Here is a 27,316-nt window from a genome sequence, read left to right as displayed (position 1 = left end):
GATCTCAAATTAGAGACTTTGGGTGATGGTGATAAATGATGGTTTTCAGTGTATCTGCTTCAAAACTGCAAGTCTTCACATGAACATTTTACCATATCAGTACCATTTTACCATCAGTACCATATCAGCAACCATTACCATCAGGCAATAAAAGCACATGCACACAGAGTAGCCATGAAAGCTGTACCACAGGACACTACTATGCTCTGGAACAACTTAAAAACACAGCTTAGTATCAGTGGTTTACATCAGCTTCAGAGTTAAAACCTTGACTTTAATTTCATTCCCAAAAGCAGATGATGTGGCATTTCTGAATGGAATTTACGAAGAGAGGTATTAGATGTGTGTGGTATTTACTTTTCCCTGCTTTATCACCTGTTTTGAAGAAAATAAAATCTCTTGTGTATCAGAAATCCAATCTGTATGGATTGGCCTGGCGACAGGTTTGTATTTAGTCAGTAAAACTCTATTAAAAGCATGAAATAAACACGAGATGAATGGAGGGGAAATATAACTGGATGCAATCTTCAGCAGGCAGTTAACCACATCCCTGCAGTCATTAGCAGGTGAAAGACAAGAAGCACTGCATGCAAGCACTGCTGGAATGGAGCTCATCTTTGATGACTGGGGCTAAGCTGATTTTTAAGAAGAGTTTCATCGTATCATAGAATCACATCATAGCTGTGATTTATCACCTTGCTGTGTCTCACGTAGATGACTTTGACACGGTACACATTTCCAGTCATCATTAAAACTAGAAATCTGCCTTCTCCAGCTATTTATACCTTCTGTCCTGGATCCCACGCGCCCAAAAAGAATGAGACAAGTTCATCTGCTACTGGATCAAAGGAATAAACAGGCAAATGAATAAATAAATAAAGCATGGTTTGTTAAGTTCTGAGCTGCGCACAGCTAGGGGTACCAGAGGGCTGGCTGAGTGCTGAGGCCCTCAACCAGACAATCAGAATCCCCACTCAACAAAGCCTCTATAAAGAACACTTTTGAAAGAGGAGAGCTGTGGCATCCTCAGAGAAGCACAGATGCAGCAAATGACTGGAAAGCACAGCAGGTCGTGGTGTCCATCTCCCTGCTGATAGGATTTGTTCAGCCCAGATGAAGAAGAATGTGCCCCAAGAATTTCTAGTAATGGCTTTGTAAAACTCTGTCAGAGAGTCTGCTAAGCCTCTCTACTGGGATTTTATTTTATTTTTGCTATTATCTTGGTGGGAAAAGTCTATTAAAACAATTATAAAACTTTTTTTTTGTCTCCTGAAAAATGACTCAAGAACAATAATAATAATTATAAAAAAATCCCATAACGTTCCATCCTCAAACATTACAGAATCATGGAACGGTTTGGGTTGGAAGGAACCTTTAAGATCCTCCAGTTCCAACCCCCTGCTATAGGCAGAGACGTCTCCCTCTAGACCAGGTTGCTCACAGCCCCATCCACTGCACCCACATTACAACACAGGGAACTTCAGCTCCGTTCCTTCCACCACCGGCCTTCAGGAGGAACTTAAATCCAAGTCAGTGAACTTGTTCCTTTTAGAATCTCCTGATCATTGGGATTTGCCAACTTCTCCCAGTGTTTCCTCCAGTATTTAAAACTAAATGGTTGTATTTTGGGTACTCCAAAGTGACAGCCACTATGCTTTGGTCAAAAAAGAAAAAAGTTCTATTTCACTTTTAGAGTTTCCATCTCCAAATAATTTTTATTCAATTTAAAAGTGTGTTTCATAGAAGACATTTACTTGGTATCAAGCAGAACTTTTTCTTGGGTGCTTATCCACTGTGATAAACAGTAAAAACAAAGTTCATGATAGGGGAGACCTCACTGTGGCCTTCCAGTGCTTGAAGGGAGCATATAAACAGGAGGAGGTACAACTGTTTATGATGGTGGATAGAGATAGGACAAGGGAGAATGGTTTTAAACTGAGATAGGAGATGTAGGTTAAGTATTAGGAGGAAGTTTTTCACACAGAGGGTGGTGAGGCACTGGCACAGGTTGCCCAAGGAGGCTGTGGATGCCCCATCCCTGCAGGCATTCAAGGCCAGGCTGGATGTGGCTCTGGGCAGCCTGGTCTGCTGGTTGGTGACCCTGCACACAGCAGGGGGTTGAAAATAGATGAGCATTGTGGTCCTTTTCAACCCAGGCCATTCTATGACTCTATGACAGAAGCTCCTCACAATGACTGCTCAGATTTCATAGGATCCAATGAGACAGAAAACAAAGCTGTGTTGTATAAAGGATATGTCACTACATGTGTATGCTATTCTTAGCCCTTTCTCAAAGTCCCAGAAAAACAGCAAGCCTCTAAAGATAGGGACTGAATCACGAGCAATGAATTATTTATTCATGTGCCATCCTTCCCACCTGAGACCTGTGATGGGCTTCTTCTGAATGCTGCAGTGACAAGCTGGAGCCAGGTAGGCTTCACTGAGCATCAGTCTGCTGCTTGCTATTTCTAGAAACCAGAAGTGACAGTGGTAGCACTTGGATGCAATTGTAACAGCACTCAGCTGTGCGTGAGAGTGAAAAGAAAAACATCTCTGCATACTTCATCTGTGTGTGAAGGAGACATTCAGACAAAAATAAGGACAGGAAAGAAGAGTTATCAAACCCATGCTTATTGTTCTGTATGCCAGCAAACCCCATCCTGAGAGCCAGCCTTTTGTACAAAGGGGTTTTTGTAGAAATCACGCTGTCATTTTGGGTTGGGTTTCTTCTTTTTTGACATTGATATTGAATGTTGATGCACTTACAGGTGGGGGTTGGAAGGCAGACAAACAGTACTTCAGGCAAGGAATGTTCCCCTAGTAAAACATTTCTGACCTCAGCTTTATCAGCCCACCAGTCTGATGTTTCTCCAGGCTTGAAAGCACATCAGAACCACTGCTCAGCTTTCTATTGTTTTCCTTTGCCAGAAATTCTAAAATGCTTTACAAGAAACTCAAGCAGCCTAATGATGCTCACTTTCTGTATTGATTTCCTATCTGCTACAGAGCTCAAGCGATTCACCCAGGTCATACAATGTGTCAAAAAGCAAAGTCAGAAAAGGAACTTTTAAGGAGTTTAGAAATCCTCCAGACTTCTTCACTTCAGAAAACAAATCTCCAAATTTCCAGCCCGAGGCCCATTAGATGCACTGATAAAGTTTACAGTCTAAAGAACATCGTCTCAGTTCAGAGCTTCTGATGCTGATGGACCTCTGCTCTGCTCGCTCTTGTCCTAGGCTGCCTGCCTGCAAATATATCCTTATCAACACATTAAGACAGATCCCACAGAATAAACTGTGCAAAGCACTCAGAAACGTGGCACTGTATGTCTTTGATCCCTGAAATTCCCATGAATGTGAAATAATGGAAAATAAAGCATGCGTTCTTTCTGACTTTCCAATTCCCTTCCAATCAATGCCACGCAGCTCTTCTCAGGAAACATAAACGTGTCTTTTCACTTCTTTGACTCATCTGAAGCTAACAAAACCTGTACAATAAAACACATCTCCAGTACAACATACATTCTGCCTCTTGACATCTTCATTTGGAACCGTTTCAGGACTGAGGTGTGAATGGTGTCAAACCAGTTGTCCTTTCCCAAAGCAATCTCTCCTTTGAAGCATGACTCAGGAACTATCCTGGAAACTGCTTTGTCATTCTCTGCTTACAACACCTATTGCTCAGCCAAATAATCATTATTCAATTCCTTGCAGAGGTTGCCCATCTGCAAGGGGAGCTCATCATGCACATGCTGCTAGATGGACATCGAGTTCTATCCAAGACATCCCATGTCCAAGGCACAGACATCAAGGTTCCTTATGGACTTCTTGCCTTCAGTCAAGGACATCACATACAGAACTGTAATCTTATGTTTAAGCAAGCAAGCTGATCCCCAGGGACTGCAGTCACCACAGTGGAGGCAGAGACTCAGCAGACCAGTGGCTGTTCACTTTGTGTAGCTGTCCTGAACAGACCTGCCATTAGATGTGGAACAACCACTCCTACGCCTCTTCTAAACGCTTCTCACACTTGAAATCTGGATGATTTAGTTGTTCTAAGGAAGGCTATCATCCAAGTAGCGCTCAGGGTCACACACAAATTAGTACAAACATGTGGGAAGATCCACGTATAGAGATACACAGAAAACATGAGAAGGCTTCATCTGAGAAAAAGTTCTCACTGTTGGTCAGTCCAACAGGCCACTGGTTCTCCCCCATTCTGTGGTGGGTGTGAGTCACTGCAAAGCAACAAACTGGGAGGAAGGATGTCACTACCAGGGCTGAAGCCCAGCTTGTTTCTCAGCTTGATCAACTTGAAGAGCACACAGCTATGAAGCTCCCTGCCTGACCCCCTTCTGGGATGCTATCAGGGCTGATAATAATATTTGAACTTCATAATAATTGCCTCGTAGCTGAAATTCAGAATTCAATTAGTCACTTGCCGTAATTACTGAACGCACTGAGAAATGGCAGTGACAACAAGAGGAGGTGTAACTGTGCTTTATTACCCACAGGTAAAGCACAGTGGAATTGAGAAGTGTTATGATCTGATCAGCACAGCAGTGGAAGGGAGGGGAAAGCAGCCTGAAAGTGGACTTGTCCTCAGCCAGGAGACAACATGTGCGAGGATCTGCAACACCTGACTACCACACCATCAGCATTTGGGTTTTGCCTGTCAGGAATATCTACCTGAACAGCTGTACAGCTTTGCAGGGATTTTTACTGTTGGCAGCCTATTTGTAGAATCACAGAATGGCCTGGGTTGCAAAGGACCACAAAGCTCATCCAGTTCCAACCCCCTGCTGTGTGCAGGGTCACCAACCAGCAGCCCAGGCTGCCCAGAGCCACATCCAGCCTGGCCTTGAATGCCTGCAGGGATGGGGCATCCACAGCCTCCTTGGGCAGCCTGTGCCAGTGTGTATTCCAGTGTTCCAATGTATTCATTTCAGACTGTTGTATGGATCATAATCTAGTACTTTATAAGAATCATCTCCTCGTAGAAAATTCCAGTCTTCCAGATTGATCAGACAGATCCTGTTGCACTCACACGTGGGGTGGTGTAGCACAGACAGGCAGTGAAGCTCCATCCCACTGATCTCTCACTCCTCCTCAGTGCAGGCATGGCACAGATGTTCATTTGCCAAAGTCGTGCCTACCAGCTTTCCTAACTAACCATGATACAAGAGCTTAAAAAATCCAGGTGCTTCCAGGTAATGGGCAAGTTCTCCCAATCTCTGCAAAGACAAGTTAATTCTCAATAGTACAAAATCCCCCCTAATCCCACTGTCCCGTGGGTTGAGCTGAACACTCAGCAAGACCAAGGGCTTGAATTTTGATTGCGAAGATGACTGCTGATGTGACAGGATATAAATAGTGCCTTTAAGCTGGTGCAGACCAGGTTTGTTGGAAATAAGAAGGCAAAGTCCCTGCAGACAGAGGGAAATACAACAGTAATTCTAAGTCTTGAAGTCCAATTACACCTAATAATAGCACTATGCTTTCTGTTGATTGTTTTTCCCTATAAATGCCTTCTTTTCTCCCACTGGGGAGCAGGATAAGGAAGGTTTAACAAATGCATGAAAACACTTGGCAGGAGAAAAGCAACACCCACCTCAGATCTTTCTTCTTTCTTTTCAAAGAGGAACGGAGAAACATTTGTTAAAGAAATTGTGTTAAAGAGCTCAAGCTCCAGTTTTGCCTCTCTGTCTACCAGCTTCTCCCTGATCACCCCTGAATCTAGTTCCAAAAGGTTCATTGAATAACAAACCAAGCACAGCACTGCTACAGGGAACGCTGCACCAGAGATGTTCTACCTGGTAAGAGGAGAGGCAGGCACCAGCTGACTTTAAAAATGTACTATGTGCTATGTTGCTAACACACCTAATTGTTAGATCCTGCATTTGAATGCCCGACTTCTAAACTACCCAGGGCTCCCCTTCCTAAGCCTTGGATCATTGCTTCCATAGCTGTAAACACTGACACATTTGCATGCTTTCCCCACAGTGTAGCACGAAACATGAATCACGTTCCTATCGCATCCTCTAGGACAGCATGTATAAAAACTTTAAGTGGAAATGTAATTTCTGTAAGGTTCCTGATTCATCTAACATACACCAGTACTGGAGAGGTATCACAGAATTACTCAATTTGCAAGTGATAGCACAAACGCAGTGATAAAGCATGAGATCTGTTCTAAGAGGGGACTGCAAAAGACCACATTGTTCTGTGGGGGATGTTTTCATGGATGCAACCCCTTCTGACTCAGAAAAGGGGGATCCAAGATGAGTGTTTGGCATTCTGAGTGCAAGATGGGGCTGTCTGCAGTGCTCTCTTCCTCTGCTGGTGCAGCTCCCCAAGGCATCTCCTTGCTCCCACCCTAACAAACGTCGTGCTTACATGAAATGCCCACATGCACAATTTGCTGAGCGACCACATGTGGGCCAGGAAGGCCATGATTAATCTGTAACAAGCTCAAGCAGGTGGGAAAAGAGGCTGTTTCCCCTGACATAACCTTATTAACACAATGCATCCGTCACCAAGAAAACCTGCTGTTATGTGGGAAGGTGCTTTCCTATCAGCTGATAATTATTATCTCTTTGGGGGTTTGAAATGGCATGGGAGGGAGAGGGGAGATTTAAAAATCTCTTCTAATTTTGTAGTGTACAGTGGGTTCTGTCAGCACATGCTGTGACAGCCTAAGAAAAGCATTTCAGCAGCTTCGTTTCTTGGCTGTGCTTTCTGATGGGTCTTAAAAGCCTGAGCTCATTTTGACTAGGAGTGATTGGTAGGCAATCTCCGACACATCTCACTTTAGTTGGCTGGAGCTTCACCACAGATTGATAATCGTGGCGTGGCAGGTTTCCATGTTGCCACACCAGACCCACATATATGTGATTTTATGGCTGTCTGTAACACAATTCCATAAAACCCTGCTGTGAGAAGGGTCAGGGTTTCAAAGCAGGCTGCGAGACATCCTTATAGTGATGCTCAGCCCCGAGAAGTGCCTCCTGTTGGCAGCCAGCCCCACGAAGGTCTGTCCTTTCTATGGAGAAGTCATTGTATCGGAGCTGGATGATCTTTGAGGTCCCTTGTAACTTAAGCCAATTTATGATTCACAAGGGTCAAGGTAATACAAAATCATCTGGGCAGCAGTTTGATCCAAAAATTTCAATTGTCATGGGGTCTGTTCTGCCTTTTGACCCCCTGTAGATCCAGACCTACAAGGAAATGGATGGAAATTCCAAATCATTTCTTACAGACACAAAACACTGCAAACTGTGCAAACAGGAGGGTGGATACTATAAGCGTGTTCAACATCCTAAGCCTGTCTGTGCTGGTTTCTAAGCCATCACACCCATGTCCCAGAACACTAAAGCTTCTCATCCATTTCTGGGATTGCTCAGGATCTTGTTCCTCTTTCCAAGAGGGAAAGGTGACTATGTTAAGGAAAACTTGCCTCTGCATATCATAGAGTTCTATCATAGAATGGCTTGGGTTGCAAAGGACCACGATGCTCATCCAGTTCCAACCCTCTGCTGTGTGCAGGTCACCAACCAGTGGACCAGGCTGCCCAGAGCCACATCCAGCCTGGCCTCAAATGCCTGCAGGGATCCACAACCTCCTTGGGCAACCTGTGCCAGTGCATCACAACCTTCTGAGTGAAAAACTTCCTCCTATCACACCCATGCCTTCCTTCCCCCCAGGCTGACTGTATAAAGCCTTCTCTTTAGCTCTAGAACTGAGGCTTTCAAAACACAGATTTGTCTCACCAGCCACAGGTTTATGCACCGCCTTCCCAAAGGACAGCTTAAGCACCAAGGAAGCACTGGGAAAGGAAAGGAGGAGGTGAGAAAGCAAGGCAGGCATCTCAGCACAGCACTACCCATATGCAAATGACAAATCCAGCAAGGACATCAGCCGAGAACGTAGGGTGGGAGAAAATGCTCTACGTGTTCAGAGTAGAAAGAAAGTTTTGAGGATGCATGATCATATTTCAAGTGTAATACATATAACTGCACAAAGGGACCATAAGGCAGGAAGTCATGGAAAGCTCCTATCATTCAGCAGCTGATTTGATTGCTCTTTAATCAACTGCAGATTTCCTGTCATGTTGACATGGGAGAGAGACACGAAGACTGCTTGCTTACAGTGAGAATGCAAGAAGAGGATTTTTAGAACATGCAAAGCAAAACAAAAATAACAAAAAAGTGACTTTAAAAAGATTTATGATTTCCTTGCAAAGAGAACAAGATGATCTATATATGTCAGAAAGCGCTAGCCCATCTAGGAGAAACGTTTAGTGCTCACCATGTGCTTCCATTTACTCCACATTCTCCCATTTCTACACTTACTGCTTTCCTTGGTAAAAGATTTTTCTCTTCTGAAAAGTACATCATCATTGAGTGCACACAAATTAAATTTCCTTCATTGAGATAGATTTATTCCCAGTGCCCTTTCCACTTCAACTGTGGAATTGCTCCCAGAGAGCAAATGGAGTGTGCACTATTTAAACACCGGGTATTCAAATGAGGACTGTTTAATTCATATTCTGGTCCTGAACCACAAAATCTCAACACCCAAGCTTGCCAAAACAACTGCACTGGAGAAAAGACAAAATGCAGGAATGGACAAACTGCATCACATTTCAAAGGATGCAAAGAGCATGAAGAGGTGTCTTCAATGTTTTTTTTAATGCTTTTCTGATCAACACAACTTGGATTTCACTTCCCAAATAACACTGAGCTAATACTGCCTTATATATTTAATGTGGGAAAGGTGATGTCAGAGTTCTTTTTCTTTGATAGGCCACCCAGAGAGGTTGTGGATGCTCTGTCACTGGAGGTGTCCAAGGCCAAGTTGGATGGGGCTCTGGGCAGCCTGATCTGGTATTGGATATGGAGGTTGGTGACCCTGCCTGCATCAGGAGGCTTGGAGATTCATGATCCTTCAAGTCCCTTCCAACCCAAGCCATTCTTGCTTAGTTTATGTTTAAAGAGCATTGAATTATGTTTTAAGGCTGCACAGCCTTCATGTTCACATTACAACCAGGGTACAAAACGCAATGTTTGGTTGAAAAAAGCAGGCTAGTTGTGACAGTTTAAACCTACTTCCAATTAAATGTCAACAGGACAAAAATCTGCAGTACAATATAAAAGCACTGAAATGAGCACCCAAATCCTGAAGCCTCCTCTGTCAGAAAAATAAGCATTCACTTTCACAGTTTCCTCTGGAAATGCTCATTTTGGCCCGGCGCCTCAGGAGCCCAAGGAAGTGCTGTTCTATTAAAGCTTAACATTATTTGTTTTCGTTTTTACTCCAAGACTTTTCTTTTCACAAATTGCAGTGGGGTGACCCAGTCTTGCCTGCAACTGCTCTGCCCTTTCCCTTCTACACACCTCCTGGAAGGCACTGAGTGGTGCACTCTCCTCCCCTGAAGGCATATCGCTCTGTATGCGGGTCAGACCTTGCCTCTAGACAAGACAGAAGGAATAAAGACATGAAAGCACATGCTGAGTTTTGGTTTTTTAAGTAACAGAATGCTGTATAAAGATCCATAGCAATAAGTTCTGATTGGGTGTTGAAAAAAAGCTGTTCTAAGACAGGCTTCCATCGCATCCACCCAATGGAGCCCACCTGCATTCCCAATGATGACCTCAGAGAGCACACCAAGGAGAAACTGCTCTTACAGCTCCTGCACTCAAAGAAAATCTCACAGCTGAACCCCTTCACCTGCTGTAATGTGCAAGGAGAGCTTTGCTGCATAGCATTTCCCAAATGAAACTTCAGTGAATAAAAGACAACCCTGCTGTCAGTTACACAATTACAGTATCCTGGGATAGTTCCCAATTAAGGTTTTTTGTAAGAATTTATCACCAAGAATCCTGGTTCTTCTCAGTGTCTGATCTTAATTAAATCATAAACTCATCATAGAATGGCCTGGGTTGAAAAGGACCACAATGCTCATCCAGTTCCAACCCCTGCTGTGTGTGGGGTCACCAACCAGCAGACCAGGCTGCCCAGAGCCACATCCAGCCTGGCCTTGAATGCCTGCAGGGATGGGGCATCTATTGTGTACAACAATATATTGTGTACAATAAGATACATCATGTAACAGTTTCTTTTGGCCATCATATGTGAAATTCAGCTTATCGCCCTAATTAGCTGTTACATGATTGTACATCCAGAATACGACAGGAAGAAGCATTCAGCTTCAGAGAATTACTCAGGAATTAGTTCTGTCTACCAGAAAAGCAGAGGTCATTATCTCTGTTTAAACAGATCTACAATGCAGAGTGCATACACCAATTACCTCAAGTGCCTCTGTTACTGTAGCATTGGAAATCATTTACAAAAGCCATTCACAACATGCTTCCAGTTGCAGAGAATACTGTGTGATTACATGTGACAGCAGCCAGTTCACACATCCTCCTTTCAATCCGTCCATCCTCTTTCTATTTACTAATGGAAACATTTTTCCCATGGATGAGCCACAGTCACTGACCTCGGAATTAAAACACTGAGATCACAGAATCCCAGAGCATTTGGGGTTGATGGCCTTGCAGTAACTGTGAGGGAAGCAGATTGGCAAATGCTGCTTCAATGGAAACTGAAGTTGTTAAAGGTGAGTTGAGTGGAGAGAAGCTGGCCAAGGAAAGCCTGGAGCTACGAGCTGATAGCAGCAGGTGGGGAAAAGTGAGGGAGGTTCAGCTTTGGAGCAAAGTCAGAGAAGGCAGAAACACACATTCAGCTTTTGTGTGCAGCTTTCAGGCCCACATTAAATAGGACATGATTTCAGAAACTCCAGGAAAGCATCTATATATACCTATATATATATATAAAAGTACATGCAGTGAATGAAGATAATTGCTTCGGATCAGTGAGTTTATTTCAATGAAAACAAAGACCCATTTTGATATCCTTTGAACTAAGACAACCACCCTAGAACTTAAAGTAAAAATAACAAGGCAGTGCAGCCTGGTGTCTATTTTAGGAAAGGATTTGTGCCTCAGGCAAAGAGAGTTTCTCCATAGGACTTCACTAAGCTGCTAAGAGACAAAAATGGTTTTCAGGCAGCACACTGAATGAATTCTGATGGTTTTTTGAGACTGAAAAACAGCACATTTAGCAACAGGCCAGGTGTTGAATTTAAAGCACTTACAACTCACTTAAAATTCAGGCACAGATCTCCAGTGCTGACCAAAACAGCTCCATGACAATTATGAATGCTACCACAAAGCAATGGGAATGCAAACAACTGAACTGGGCAGTGAGAGCACAGATCCAGGTGTTGACATGTGTCTTTTTGTCCCTGCTGGGTTTGAGCACCAGAAATTGGAGATGGAGCTGTTACACATTTGATGCTGTTGGCACTGAGGCTACGGGTGCAACAGCCAACAGCTGAAATCACACCTCTGGACTGCAAAGCAGACTGTGGTTCTTGGGAGAATAAAACAATCTCCTTCCATGTTCACGGCAGGATATACCACTAAGAAACGAGCTAGCTTGGGTGAAGTGCATGGAGATTCTGACCTACAACTACTACTGAGGACAGGGAGGTGATTGTCCCTCCCTGCTCTGCCTTCCTGAGGCCCCATCTGCAGTACTGTGTCCAAGTCTGGGGCTCCCAATACAAGACAACAATACAATACAACAGGGAACTGTTGGAGAGGGTCCAGACAAGGGCCACAAAGATGATCAGAGGGTTGGAGCACCTCCCCTACAAAGACAGGCTGAGGGAGGTGAGAAGGCTGCAGGGTGACCTCACTGCAGCCTTTTGGTATCTAAAGGGAGCCTACAAACAGGAGGGGAATCAACTCTTTGAAAGGGTTGACAACTGCAGGACAAGGGGAAATGGTTTTAAGTTGAGGGAGGGAAGATTTAGGATGCATGTCGGGAGAAATTCTTTACAGAGAGAGTGGTGAGGTGCTGGAACAGCTGCCCAGAGAGGTTGTGGATGCCCCGTCCATCCCTGGAGGTGTTCAAGGTCAGGTTGGATGGGGCCCTGGGCAGCCTGGTCTGGTATTAAATGGGGAGGTTGGTGGCCCTGCATGTGGCAGGGGGTTGGAGCTTCATGATCCTTGAGGTCCCTTCCAACCCTGGCCATTCTAAGATTCTATGATTCTATGATTTTGAAAAACTGTCAGAATGAGTTTTTTCTGTGTTTATACCATATCTTCTGGTCGGCTAAAGCCCTTCTAGAGCCTCCTAATAGTTGCCATTTTCCATTATGTGTCTGGAGCCAACCAAAGACCCAATCCCAAGGCACTACAGAAGCACGAGAAGAATGAAGGTAATCATCAACAACCTTATCCATACAGGAAGGAAGACAAAAATTACTGCAAACAACACCATGACAACAAAGCACACAGCACAGCAATTTGCTTGCCTAGCCTTGCAAAAAATGAAATCAGCTGTTCAAAAACTGCAGAGGGTCAGTTACATTTTCATACATTCATTCATAAGATCTGTTTAAGCAGCCAGAATATTGCTGGTACTGCAGCTGAAAGCTACTTACCCACAAATAAGCTTTTTAATGCATTAGCATTGCTTCCAAATGGACAGAGAATTGTTTCAAGCTGTTTGTTGTTATCAATGATCTGACTCTTATTTGGCCACTTTATGCAAGTTTCTCCCTCGTAGTCAAAAGCAGGCTGATGCAAATGGTTTCTACACAGCACTCCTCCTTCATTACAAAATTATGTGTATGATACACAACCAAATTGCATAATCTATGTAATTAGCTCATCCCAGTCATTGCTGCTGATGGAAATAGCTGTGAAGGTTGAACAGTTGGGGAAGTTAATGACATTCGTTCATAAATAAGGACTGTGGAGTAAAACTGAGCAGCTCTGCTTGTGTTTCATCCCAGAGCACGTGTTGCTGAGATGACCACTGAATGAGAGCACCCAAAGGATACCAGTTTAAAGCCAACACCTGCTGTGCAGCAAACACACAGTGCAGCAAACCAGAAGATGACTTGTGAACTGATTAATGTCCACGAGCTGGGCTTTGGGATGGACAGAGACCATTGGTATAATGCCAAATGGTATTACTGGTGTAATCCCAGTGACAGAGCAAAGCCCCAAGGACAACCCTCCCTTTCCCTATTCTCTTTACGATCCTCCTCTGCTGGAAAACTCAACTGCATTTGTGGGTCTCCCACATCTAACAGGCAATAAGCTTCCAGAAAGTCAACATACCCTCTGCTTTGGTTTTACCATGAAAAGGCAATGCATAGCCTCATCAAAGTTTGCTTTCTTTTAGCATATTGTCTTTGTCTTGATTCTACAATGTCTCCACCATTGCCTGATAGCTTGAATTCCTCTTCATTTGGTGCTGAATGATGTATCTGAAATGCATTTTCAGAAAAAAAAGTTCTTTGCAGAACTGAGCTCAGTATACAGAAATTGAAGACAATCTCCTCTGATAAAGCAAGACAGTTCAGTAATTTATCTTCAGTGGATCGAGGAATGAGGACAAAACCCACTGGATAGTTTATTTGACAACAGAATATGTATTACAATAGCAAATGTAGCCTAGGAAACAAACAACTCTGCATTGCAGAGAAGAGCACCAAGTAGCAGAAGAATTATGATTTTGATAGCTAAGCATTCCCTTTGGCACGCAGAAAAACTGCAGGTGCTGGAGACAAGGAGATCTGCACCAAAACAAGATAAAGGGCGATAGATGAACTCCAAAAGTAGATGGTCAAATACAGAAACATATCGGCAACTGCAAGGATCACTGGCACAGATTAAAATATTAAGCTCACAGATACTGTGAGCATGTTGATCACAAATGTTCAGTTTCCCCAGATAGCCACGCAGAAGGGTGCTTCCCATTCACTTCACGTTTTCTTGTTGAAAATAGAAGATTCTATTACCGAAAAAGAGCCCTGGAGAGAATAATATTACAATATTGGATTCTGACAGCCTACTTAGCACCCTGCACATCTGAAAGCCGTGGTATTAAAACTCTTACAAAGGACTGCGAAACACCGGTTCTGTCCTCAAAACTGTCCTTCTTGAACAGAGAAATTAATGGCACTGAGGAATAAAGGTGACATTTTATCAGACAACTTCTTGCACTCTAAACCAAAAACTCACAACAGAGGTCTTTCCAAGAGCTGTAAGGTTACAGACATCTTGATTTATTGGAGGCTCTTTACAAAGGGTAAGACCAAAGGGCAGGAAAGCAAGGCCTCATGCTTGAGGGTATGGAATGGGTCTCATTTTCTGTCTGTTTTGACAGTCAGAGGTGAAACCTGCCTACTGCCACCCCTTTCAAACTGGCACAACCACAAATGCTCTCTATTGACCGCAGCTGTGCACCACAACAACCCCACATGTTAGTGGTGTCCTGGGCACACAAGGCAAGCCATGGCCAGGTCTTTGTATTCCCAATGAAAACTGCTCTTTTGAGGCAATTAGTCCCCATCAGTTCTAACACAGGGCTGTGCTCCTGCTGCCTGCCTGCCCAACAACTCAAAAGTCCATAAAGCCAAAGGAGAGGCAGCAACAGATCATTAAGAGAAACAATCTATGGACAGCTGTTTCCATAGGAGCATGGAAACTGAGCAAGCATTTAAGCTAAACACACTAAATAACAAACCAGACAGCATTTCATTTGCAAGACAGATACACTGGCTCATCTATTTTTTTTCCACTTTTCCTTGAGTTTTGCTTGCTCAGAGGCTCCAGCAGACACTGCTGTTGGCTACTGTGACCATTATTTCATCCTTGTTGTCATGCAGCATATATCACACAGTCTATGTATCTGATATTTAACCAACAGTTCCCCTCCCTCACTCTCTGCTCCTTGGGATGACTGCTCACATTTTCATTGCTGTCTCACAGTTGGCATGCATGGCACTGAAGCTGTTCTCTACAAATGCCTTCTGTGTGTCTTCTAACACTTGCCCCATCCCTCCATCAAGGTTCACACAATACATTTTTAGGCAGCACTGAGTCCGAGCCCTTCCTAGCCTGCAGCTGAGGCCATATTTCCATCCAACCCCTCAATACCCACCGAGGAGCTGCTTGCAGCTGCTCTCCTCTTCACTACCTGCCATGCAGTGCTGCCAACCCCGGTGTAAAGTCATTTCTGAATATAAACTTAACCCTTCCAAAGGGTTCTAAAGGGTTCAAACCCTTCTCAGGTTTATTGCAGAAACTGTCCCCTCACCCATTCCCACCGTGGCTCTCAACTCATGCATGAGCTTTCCATCTCCACTCGCTTTCATCTCAACTGATTGCCTCCCTTTTCATTCCCAGCCTGCCAGGATGATTCCCTGCTCTTCCGCTGCCCAATCTTTTCTCTGCTATCCTTTTTAATTAATACTTTCACTTTTCCTGTACCCTTCTGCAATTCCTTCCCCTTAGAGTAAGGGAAAGAAATCAGCAGTGTAAACAAGTCAGTCTCAATAAGACGAGAGAGCTTTAAATTCTGATAGCCATTGTGTGTGTTTCTAGATGACTTCAGAGAGCCATCCAGGTGTGAAAGGGAATTCTGCATCAAAAATTTACCTCACTGCTTAAATGCAAGCTCCAGGCTCATCCCAGGGACCTCTGGACCCAAGTCACTGGTGCTTTCTGCTGAAAGCTGGAAAGCAGCTTTATTCTTCTTACCCCAAGATGGAAGCAGATGTGGATACAAAATTCAGAGTTCAAGATTTTCAGCAAGCATTACACAACACTCAGAACCCAGGCACTTGAAACTTCCAGCACTTAAACTATTCAACTTCACCTCAAGAAAGCTATTTTTATCCAGTCCTTCTACCTTGAGTATCTGCTTTCCAGAAAGAGCCATCAATGAGTCATCAGCAGTACAGGATCAAATGAAAGCAATTAGCCCTGCCTTTTCCAGTTGATTTTCATTAAGGCAACACGTCAACAAGACAAAGGTCAGCGCCCCGTGAGCCTCACTTGATTCCCCACAAATCATGCAAAGTGTGAACTAAAGCAAACAAGATGGTGTAGAGCAATTACACAGATCAAAAGGTAGAAACTATGGAATCCCAACAGGAAACCGAGCACTCGAAATTACTAGAAACACTTCATTTCCAGAAGAAGTTGGTTAAATCAGTGCAAAGTTTTCAAAGTTACTCCTGAACGCAAAGAGTTGGGTGGACAACCAACTTACCAAATGAATTTAGTCTCCTGAGTTTTAAGAAAAGGAGTTTTAGCTCGGGTTTACCAGAAGCTAAGTGGAACTCATCAATTTGTTGATCAACTCATGGCTGATTTCCATACGTTCTGCAGAGCATCAGTGACTTACTCGTATGTCTGCCCCACTAAGGATACATTCAGTGCCTAGTCAAGGTGCTGCAGGAGTGGGGAATCAGGAACAGGGTTTTGGAAGCACATCAAGGTGAGGTAAGCAGGAAGCATGCAGCTTACCTAACCAGCTGAAAAAGTGATGAAAGATAGCAATAAAAAAAAAATCTCTTGAGGACCCGTATTTGCAATCAGTTGCTCTACTTCTGCTCATCCACAGAGTGCTGATGCAATTGCAGCAACCCAGTCACGGGTCTGCAGCTGAAAACTAGCAGGGAATCAGCAAAACAAGGATCTCCAGTACCTTACACACACCTGCCGAAAAATCAAACTGCTCTTTATCACATTTCCAGTGACACGAGAACATTTTACATTCGCTCATGACAATGTAAACTGAAGCACGCTGCTGTGACGCCTGCCCTCGTCTGCCAGACCTGCCTCTCCAGTGCAGTTCACACATCCATCTATTCCGTCAGCATTCACGGAGTGGATAAAAGAAAGCTTTAAATGGTTCTTGGGAGGGAATAAAACTGCGATTATTGCTGCAGAATTCATTTTGTAGGAGAAAGGAGAGATGAAGGCGTTACAGAAACATCAGGATAAAAAAAAAGCAAATGCAGGCTGAGAATGGGATAGAGGTGACCTAACTATAAGAGAAAAATCTTTATGATGGTCTTCTAGACCTCTACAAGGACAAAAGAGGAACCTGCAGCACTTACCTGTATTCAGAATGCTACATCCTCTGCTGGAAATGCAGAGCACCATCCTAGATGCATTTGGGTCCAACCCTGTCCTTTTTGAGGGGGCTCTGAAGCAGAGTGCAGATCCAAAAAGACCTTTCTTCTCTCTTTTCCCTTCCCAAACCAAAATAAACCCAATAAAACACAACCCTTCTTATTTTAGTGCTGCAAAAAAGGTTTCCTTAGTCACAACCAACTCTGATGCGGTGCTGTGAGCCGACAGGTGGAAATGTTCATTTTCAGGGAGGCCCAACATGAAGCAGATGTGCTAACTATGAATTATTTACACACGAAGCTTATTTGAAGTGGGAAATGTAAAAGACCACCCTGGATGGTTGAAATGAACCAAATATGGATCTATGGGATCCTGGCTTTTCTTTGTGCAAAGCTTTGGTAAGGAACTATGAAAGGTTGTGACTCTGCAGAGGACCTGTGAGCTGGCAGCAGTCATCTGGCTCCCTGCAGCCCCACGTCACTCAGAGAACAAGTGCATGAGCTCACAGTTGTCCAGGTGTATCACCATACATAGATGCTGACGTTTCAGGTGTTAGTGGCATAACTTGCCAATAATTAACACCCTCAGCACTGAGAAAAAGAGTAAGTAGCAGTTCACATCCGAGCTTAGTTGAGATGGTAACAGTGCACTAAAAAAGTAATTTCCTGTTCTGTCTTTTTCATTTCCACAGCACGTTTTCTGTTTTCCATCCCAATCTCTGCTCCCTGGCTGACTCAGGAAGATAAGGAACTGCATTAATTTATGGGTCACTCTATGGTCAGCACTTTTCAGCTATACAGGGTTTTGGACAGTGCATGCACATTGGGAAAGATTCTTCTTTCTTCCATTTTCCATTGGCTTTTACAGGTACATCAACCCAAAAGGAAAGACCAAGCAGGCATACCCCCCTCAGTGAGCAATACAGGCAGGCTGGTGATAATTGACAAGGAGTCAGTAGGTTGTGTACTCAACAACTTCTTTGTCTCAGTCTTCACTGGCAACTGCTCTTCACACAGCCCTTGAGCAGAAGGGTGATAAGGTGAGGACTGGAGGAGCAATGCCCTTCCCACTATAAGCAAAAATCAGCTCTGAGCAACCCAAACACCCGTAAGTCTATGGGTGTTGATGAGATTCATCCCAGAGTCCTGAGGGATGTAGTCATCAAGCTGCTTTCAATGATGTCTGAAAAGTCATGGTGGTCAGGTGATGATCCTGGTGACTGAATCGTACAATCACAAAATGGCCAGGGTTGGAAGGGACCTCAAGGATCATCAAGCTCCAACTTCTCTGCCACAGGCAGGACCACCAACCTCCCCATTTAATACCAGACCAGGCTGCCCAGGGTCCCATCCAATCTGGCCTTGAACACCTCCAGGGATGGACGGGGCATCCACAGCCTCTCTGGGCACCACACACTCTCATAGTAAAGAGCTTTCCCCTGATATCCAACCTATATCTTCCCTCCTTCAACTTAAAACAGTCTCCCCTTGTCCTGATATTATCTATCCTTTCAAAGAGTTGGAAAAAAAAAAAGTTAACTGAAAAAAAAAAAAAAAAAAAAAAAAAAAAAAGAAAGCAACATTACATTCATTTTTAAGAAGGGTAGAAAGGATGACCCAGGGAACTACCAACCTGCCAGCCTCACCTCTGTGCCAGGAAAGATCATGGAGCAGATCCTCCTGGAAGCTGTGCTAAGGCACAGGGAAGAGAGGGAGGTGATAGGGGATAACCAGCATGGCTTCACCAAGGGCAAATCCTGCCTGAGGAATCTAATGGTCTTCTATGCTGGTGTAACTGCATCGACGGACAGGGGAAGAGCCACTGATGTCACCTGGCTGGATGTCTTAGTTTCCCCTGTGATAGAGTTGTTTTCTTCAGGGTGTTTGTTATGATGCTATGCTTTTTATTCTAGGAGTAAAACAATACTGGTAACACACCAATGTTTATAGCTGCTGCTAAGCAGTGCTGTACAGAGCCAAGGTCATTCTCAGCAAAGGGCCCAGGGAGATGGAAGGGAAAAGAATTAAGACATCTGACTTAAGCTGGCCAGAGAGGTATTCCATAGCAAATGACATCATGCAGAAGCAGTTTTGAAGGTGGTGGAAGTACATCTCTGTGTCTCTTCCACTGCTTGGGGGCTAGCTGAGCATCACTGGTTACATACATCTATGTAGGTATATTTGCCATAGTTATTATAGATTCTTTTCCTCTATCTTAGTAAATAATTTTATCTCAACCCATGAGTTCTACCTTGTGTTCTTTCTTTGACTCTCTCCTCTTTCCCACTGGGAAGGGAAGGAGGGAGCAAACGACTGCGTGGTGCTTCACCCCCTGCCAGGTGGATTACAGCTGGATGTAAGGAAGAAAGTTTATACAATAAGGGCAGTGAGGCACTGGCACAGGTTGCCCAGAGAGGTGGTGGATGCTCCATAATGTAGGCACTTGAAGTCAGGCTGGATGGGCTCTGAGCACCTGATGGAGCTGTGGGCGTCCCTGTGCACTGCAGGGAGGTTGGACCAGATGGCCTCTAAAAGTCTCTTCCCATCAAAACAATTCTATCATTCTGTAATTTTCCCAGGGAAAGATTTTTATTTTTAAAATACTGAGACAGTTTTTGTTCTTATTAATTGCTTCAATAGATTGCTTCTTATTTTACAGGTCTCTTTTGGAACAGCATCTGGCCCTCCAGTTTGTTTCCAAGCACTGCAGAACTTTGTCAGCATAATGCAGTCTGAGTTTTATTGATTTTAGGAATTTGTCCCAAGAGATTACTGGTTACTAATTCCACAAGTAACATCTGATCAGAATTAAACAGCGCTGAAAAGGAAAATATCTACTAAAAATCCATCTCCCTCAGATTTCCATGGGATACCATATTTCTCATCGTCTTCCCAAGCTACTTAGAATGGCTACTATAAGCTGACACCAAGTAATAAGCAGTGTTGTGGTCCAAAACTGAGTAAGAGCTTCCTTTCCACAGGACAGCAGACCACAAGCAAAGTCTTGCATGACATTGGCAGTTAGAACTTCGCTGGGACCCAGACACAGCTTAAAACACTGCTCTTCCAAGCCACAGAAATTGCAAACAATCACCACTACATGAAGAGCAAAGATACTTCCATGCCACTGAGGAACAAAGAAGGAAATGGAAATAAGCATCTAAATCTAGTTGGTGGGTTTGGACTTCCTGAGCTGCAGAACAGCCTTCCCATTGGCAACAGGCAACTTCAGCAGCCACAAATAGCAACCACATTTCCTATATCTGTTTGTTATTCTTGTTAAGAGGGAGAACCTACAGCATCTGCCAAGCACCTGAGGGTTCTCAGGGGGGAATCCAGCAGTTTCTTGCAGATAGGAGAGACAAAGGGATGCAACAGGTAGCAGCGTGGTAATGAGCACAGGATGTGCAACAAGGAAGAATTCCTCTGTCAGCCAAATGCAAGTTGCCTGCTTAAGCTTCTTTCATGGAGGTTCTCCACCTCAAACGGCTGCGCTATGCTTTACACAGCTCTTCTGACAGAACACCTCCCTGGGAACAGAGCTTAGCACTTCCCTTACTTTAGCAGCCCTGGTGAAACCAGCACCAGCCATTCCCTCCATCCTGCAGCCTGCTGCCCAGCAAGCGCTCCCCCAGGCCAAGGACAGCCAGGCTCCTTCTAAGCATCCTCCACCACCTCCTCCTCCTCCTCTGTTTTCTGGTCACTGCTTCCCTTCAGAGAGCCCTCTTTACCACCCAGCAGGATGTGGCAGCTGCTAAAGCATCACTGCCAGTGATTACAGCAGGACAACGTCCAGGACCACTGGTCACACCAGTTCTCATTACACCATCCATCATTTCACCCTTAAGTGTCTCAGTGCAGATGCTTGTGGTCACTTTACCTGCACTTTAAGTGACACCCTGTGGCTGAGAGGAAGAATTACGGGTGACCATTCCTTCAGTGCCATTCCAATGACACTCCCTGGAAGCCAGAGTCACATCCTGGCTACACTCTTCCCAGCAAGCTCTCAGACCTCACCCTCAAACAGCACAGCTAGGTGGAAGATGGAGAATAACCAAAGAAATCCCACATCCATGTGAGGGTCCCCAAACTGATCTAACTGGGTGGGATTTTTTCCCCCTCTCAGATGAGCTTTGTATCCCACTGTAATGCATTTGGTTCTTCCCCTTTCCAACATTCTCATGAGCTGTTGTCTCCTCCATTCCTCCCCCTTACCCAGAAGGGCACGATTGTGCAAGCGTTATCTGATTCCCAATGAGTGGGAATCATCTGTTTGCCAGCTGGAAGTAGCTGTTTAGGCAACAGCTTGCTCAGGCAAGCAACAGAGAGGTGCAGTAGGCATCTTAGAGAAGAAACATCCAAAAACCCAGTCTTTGCCATGGGGCTCAGGCTCTCTCATCCCACTGCAACAAGCCACTTCTCCAACCAACCCCAGGAGATGAGTGCTCTGCCCCAAGCTCAAGGTCAGGGCACAGCAAGGGTCAGGGCAAAGGAAAGACACCAACTACTGTGCATGGCATAGGTTTGGCCCTTGGCATAGGTTTGGAACTGCAGCAGTAAGCTCTGGGAAATGTGTCAAATCTGCCCCAAAGATCGAGCATCCCACGTAGGCAAAAGAGGATTATAGCAAAGCCAGCTCATAGCTCGCTGGTGAAGAACAAAAATACTAATCATTGTTAAATTAGCTGCAGGAAAGGTCCCTCAAATGACTGAAGCAGCATTAGTAATTTTCTTATTTTACTACATGCAATTAACTTCTGTTCTACGCTCAATAAATATCACGCACTTCACAGGATGATAGTAGCAAGAAAGATGAGTTATTTTCATTTCTCCTTTTGTTTCCAACGCTCTATTTCCAACTGCAAAAGCAGAGAGATCTTTTACTGCAAATTATGCCTCACAATGGAAAGGAGAAAAAAAAAAAAAGTTGAGGAAAAAATGTAAAGCCTTCCCCATTGTGTGTGCACTGAAATCAAGAGCTTCCCACTGCTTTATTTGTGGAAGAACCCAACCTAAAGTAACAAGAGAAAATGAACGAAGATGGTTGAAATTTTCATCTGGATACAACTCTACTGGAGTCAAGCTGACCTCATCAGCCGCAGACTCAGGCTCCTCAGAGAGAGTTTTATGAGCTTAAAAATATGTTTTATTCCCTCCTCCAGAATTCCAATTCCAGCTTTATTTTCCCTCTGCTGTGTTTTTTTCCCCATTTCTCATCCATCTCCTTCCTTTAACTTTCATGTTCTCTTGACTCCCTAACTGGCAAATACTGTCTTGGTCACCCCGGCATGACTGAAGACTTCCTTTTATTACCTTTCTGTGGTGAGTCCATAATTAAAACTGGCTACAAAACATCTTTTCTTGACCCAAATCTCCTCCAGTCGCTAAGGAGTCCAGTGGGGTAAAAGCCTTCCAGGCATCTAAGAAGGTGACAGGGCTCAGTAAGACTTCTGGAAGTCTGAAAACACACATGCATTGCCTAGCAAAAGGAGAAAGCTTTGTATGTGACTTTCGAAACCTCATCTCAGCAATGTGTTTTAAATATGCAAAGAGCCCTTTGGTCCAAATGGCAGCACACCAGCACTGCTCAGCATCTGCTGGCTGCCACTTGGACACTTCCTCTTGCCTCATCCTTCTCCCCAGCCCACACCTTCACTGCATCCAGCTGTGCCTCTAGGAACTGCCACTCATGCTGACAAGGCACTCTTAATGGACCTTTAATTTCCTTCTCTCCCTGAAGACGAAAAGCCACCATAGCATAAATGGTCTCCATCTGTCACAAAGGGACTTGGCTTGCAAGGACGTAGCCTTCAGAAATCAAACCCTAATAATCACTCAGGAGAAGGTAAGCCGCGTGTATGTGATCAACAGAGCTGCTCAGGCTGGTAAAATACACAAGGTAGAACACAATGTGAAAGTGTTAATTGAGCCTCTAGGCCAGCCAACTTATAGAAATGCATGTTTCTGTAATTACCAGGGTGGATCTTATCCACACAATTTGAACAAGACTCTAAGACTGATGATTTCCAAGCAAGGCTCCTGTTTTATACGTAGGTTAAAACCAGTGCTCCGATTTTAACGTTGAACAATAATTAATCAGAAAGAAAAGCAGCACAGGTTAGATCTTGTCAAAACAATGACTGTTTAACCTCTGAAAATTAGCTCTTCTGCTCCTTTAAAAATAATCCCTCGAACCCCTTTTAGAAGAGGAGCATGGAAAAGAAAGAGAGCTATTAATTCACTTCTTCACCCTTCCCTCATCACACAAAAGATTATAAGCGATGAGGCAACAAAGAGCTGTGGGATTTTTTCTTTCAGTGTGAAGCAATTCATGCCAACAGATATAGCTGTGACACCCATGCCAGTAGCTCAACCCCTCCCATGTCTGGACACACAAACAGCAGCCCAGTTGCTAAGTTATCAGCCCTCCAAATGCTTCTCAACAGTGCATCCAGTTACAGGGCCAACAAGGAAAAGGTGGTGAGCACACCCCTGTAACAGACAGTGAGGGACCAGAGCTCCATTAGGTGCTTACATGCCTATTTCCAGCAGCAGAGTGCCTAGAGAAAATAAGCATGCTTTCTGCAATACCCAAAACATTCATCTGAAGTGCCTGTCTCAAAGAGCTTTCGCATACTGAGAGAGAGAGAGATGGGCTTCACAGAGAGAGCTGCAGAGACCTTTTATCCCACTCACCACAAAAGTAGCATGACCTCCTAAGGCCAGTTCCCACGTGGGGTTCATTTCAGCTCAACAGACACCCAGCACAACACCCACACCTCCACTGCCAGCCCTTAAATGAGGCCTGGGAAGGGGTGAAGCCAGAGTCCACACTTGCTGGTCACTCAGATGCATTGCATGCACCTGAGCTCCCCTGGGCTGGCCCTGCCTACCCACCAGGTGCTCAAATCACTGTTTCAAGCTGTGACTTAGCATTTCCACAGCTCTCCTTAATCTACAGACAAGAGGCTTGCAATACTTCCACTTCTGGCTTGCCACCACCATCTGCCATGCTAGCCTGGGGATCTGTCTCACCACAAAGCCCTTTCCACTGCACTGGCTGCTTTAGCCAAACTCCAACCAGCCATCCATGGCTACCAGAGCCATCTCTTGCTGTGTGATGGACACTGGAATTTCCCATTACAAAAGGCAATTTGCAGTGATAGGAAAGAGCTGAAGTAGACATACTTTAGCCTGTGACACGCTCCAAATACTTACAACCACCTCTTCTGTGAGCTGTGAAAAAAGCCTTGTTATGCCCATCTACTGAATTAATCAAGCTTGAGGATACCCTAATAAGTGAATTATTCTGTTTTCTAAAAGAGGAATAAGAGCTTCACGCTGTCAAAGCATAAACACATCTAGAGGGCAGCAATGATACTGTCATCTTTAGCTAAATATAGATCCTGAACAGAGACAAGTGCACAGCCACACACGGCACCAACATTTCCCCCTTGTTTTCTACTTTTTCCCTCTAGGTTTAACACAAAAGCTTCGCTGCCAAAAAGCAAAGCTCTAAATGGATAGCATCATTTTCAGATGGTTGGCCAGACAACTTTCTGCCTATGCTCACCCATCGCACTACGGAGAAACCAGACGTTAATTTGTCAGCATGACTGTGTTTCTCAAATTAAGAAGGGAAAAAAACCAAAAAGCCCAAAAAGTAACAAAGTGTCAGAGATGAGAAATACTCCCAGACTGACAGACTGTGTTTTATGAATCCAGCTGAAACTTATCTGAGTCACTCAGCAGTTCCCAGGGGACGCATAGAAACACAGGCACACCAGTACATCGCCGCGGGAATTTTTTGCAGTTAGAATGGAAATATTTGATGAAAAGTAAGGCAAACAGGATTATATATATCTTTAATGCGCTATTTCTCACGTGGTATTTTTTGTGCTGGTACACTGCAGGGTGTTGGAGCATTCCACACGCATCTGGTTGCTGAGTTAGCGTGATGGTCAAAACGTAACAGCTGACAAGATGGATACCAAGAGGTCCATCCAAAGCCTTCCATGAGCTGATGTGTGGTTCCGCCTTGAATTCCATGCACTACATGTATACAAAACTACAATACAAAAACTACAGTAAGGCAGAGAAATGGAACTGTGAGTTCCAGGACTCAGGGAGGCTGGTTTGCCACGGAGCAGAGCATTGAGCATGACTGAGCCTGCTGTATGTTCTCCATACAGTTTGGGCACTTACAAGTCTGGCTTTTCTGGTGTCTGGAATGCAAGATCTTTTATAAAGAGGAATTCTATGGGTCTGTGTCCTCAAGCTGATGTGCTGCTTACAGAAAACGGGTTCAAAGTTTGAATCTCTGAGGTCTTAATTTCTTAAAAAGAAATCACCGCAACGGATCCAGAAGTTTTATATGCGTTAGATTGAAAAATAAACTAACAGCCAGGTAAAACACAACTAACACTATGCTACAGCTCCTCAAAGGCAACAGCTTTCAAATACAGGATTCACGACAGTGCAACAAATAGCTGAATCACAAACCAGATCTGGATAAGCCCTTAGAAGAGGAAAGGCAATCCACGGTGGTTTTTCTATACTTGCCTGAATTGTCTCTCAGAACCAACTCGGTACAATGTTACACACAACCAAATCTCCCTCTGCCTCACCGAAATGCAAAACAGAATGGGACAAACTACATTCCTTGTCCAAGGCAGAAATCTCACGCCACTCCAAGCCATCCCCTGACCAAGTCTTGACTTTGCAGCTGGGTTATTCACCTCTGAAATCTGCAAGCTTCATGTCCCGGTTTTGTTTTAATCAGTTCTCTGTGTTTATTTTCTTACCAGCACACATAGTTCAGGCTTTGAGGACACTGAGTCCTTCTACAAATGGACAGCTAGCCATCCCACTAATATGGTGAAACCATGCAAGTAAAAAGAATCAGATCATAGAATCATAGAACCATTAAGGTTAGCAAAGACCTCCAGGACCATCCAGTCCAACCACCCACCTATCACCAATATTTCCCACTAAACCATGTCTCCCAGTACAACATCTAAATGTTTCTCAAACACTTGGCCTCCCCAAATTATAGGCATATTCTCCATGTACTAACAGTCTATTCTTTCAAACCACAAAAGAAGTCGTACCTCTCTGTTCAATCTGAGCTTGCTGCCCCACTGCTTTTCCAAGCTGTAACCACCAAGGACTGTTCCCAGCGAGCTGCTGACTGTACAAATTGACTCAGACCTCAGGATAGCCCTTCTGCTCCTCTTCTGTGACACAACTTGGAAGAGCTGCCCAAATGGAGGAGTATAAGATCCTTGCAAGCTAGAGTGTAGCTTAGTTCTCTGTTCCAAGCTCTACACACTGCTGCACCTGGGCACCAGCACAGCACGCACTGTGAGCCCAACCTGCAGACATGCATTTTCTTATCACAAATACTCACATTTTATACTGAAAGAGAAAAATGTCCGTTTTCCCAGGCTGTGACAAAGAAATTATTACTGCCATTCAAAAGAAGAAACACCCAAAACAACCAACCACACAAAAAAACCAACCTCATCAGTATTTCTGCAATTTAAATTAACATGCCACTGCTTTAAGAATGTATTTGAGGAGATGTATGCCACTGTAAGATGAGAATTAGCCATCAATGGAGAGACCAGAGAAGAACCTTACATCAGCATGGCGATGAACTACTGTAGGCATTAACACAGTTCATCAAAATACACTGGGGTATTTAAGATTTTTTTAATCCACGCACAGGAAAAACATTTAAATTCTCTCCAGTGTATTTATGACATAAATAAGAAATCAGCAGGGTTTTTTGGTTTTTTTTTTTTCCCCTTTATTCTTTCTTTTTGGAGGAACAAAAATAATCCAGTGGAAATACTGACATCCTCTGCCAAAGAAATGGAAACAGAAAAAAAATACTCCTACTTCTTCCGAGCACCTTTGCTCTGCTTGCTCTTTCAGGGCACATTCTGATATGCTCGCTCTTGTTCAATCTGCCCTTAATTCTCAGAATGGGGTTTTTTTTGTCTCAACCGAGACTGGAAATGTTTGCCATATTTACTATAATCACAGACAGCATAACCCAGCCCCTTCCCATCTATCTTACTGCAAAGCACACAGGTCAGAGAACCAGAACATGGGACGATCCCGCAGCCGTAACTCTCTTACTTTGCTTAAAGGCAATAATGATGGATCCCTAAGAACACATCTGGAAAGATGCTTTCTTTTGCACAGCACATGCACAGAACTTTTGTTTAGTTGTCTGACCTGGGGAAACAGGAAAGTCACTTTCAACAAGTTAAAAAATAAGGTGTGAGATGAGAGGGTCATT

General features: G+C 44.1%; 1 protein-coding gene and 1 long non-coding RNA gene across 3 annotated transcripts in view; both read right to left on the bottom strand.

Annotated features, from left to right (window-relative positions):
* CRHR2 (corticotropin releasing hormone receptor 2) overlaps positions 1–27,316 on the bottom strand; it is a 129,897-nt gene that overhangs the window by 63,833 nt on the left and 38,748 nt on the right. The window lies entirely within an intron of this gene.
* Positions 5,985–23,756, bottom strand: LOC125696268 (uncharacterized). The gene is made up of 3 exons (XR_007378256.1): positions 23,704–23,756; positions 22,321–22,486; positions 5,985–7,216 (listed from the first exon to the last, which is right to left on the bottom strand). It is a non-coding gene; the product is annotated as an uncharacterized LOC125696268 (long non-coding RNA).

This window comes from Lagopus muta, chromosome 7, assembly GCF_023343835.1.
Source record: "Lagopus muta isolate bLagMut1 chromosome 7, bLagMut1 primary, whole genome shotgun sequence".
Taxonomy (NCBI): Eukaryota; Metazoa; Chordata; class Aves; order Galliformes; family Phasianidae; genus Lagopus; species Lagopus muta.
The sequence above is the reverse complement of the archived record's forward strand: the minus strand, read 5'-3'. Positions and strand labels throughout refer to the sequence as shown.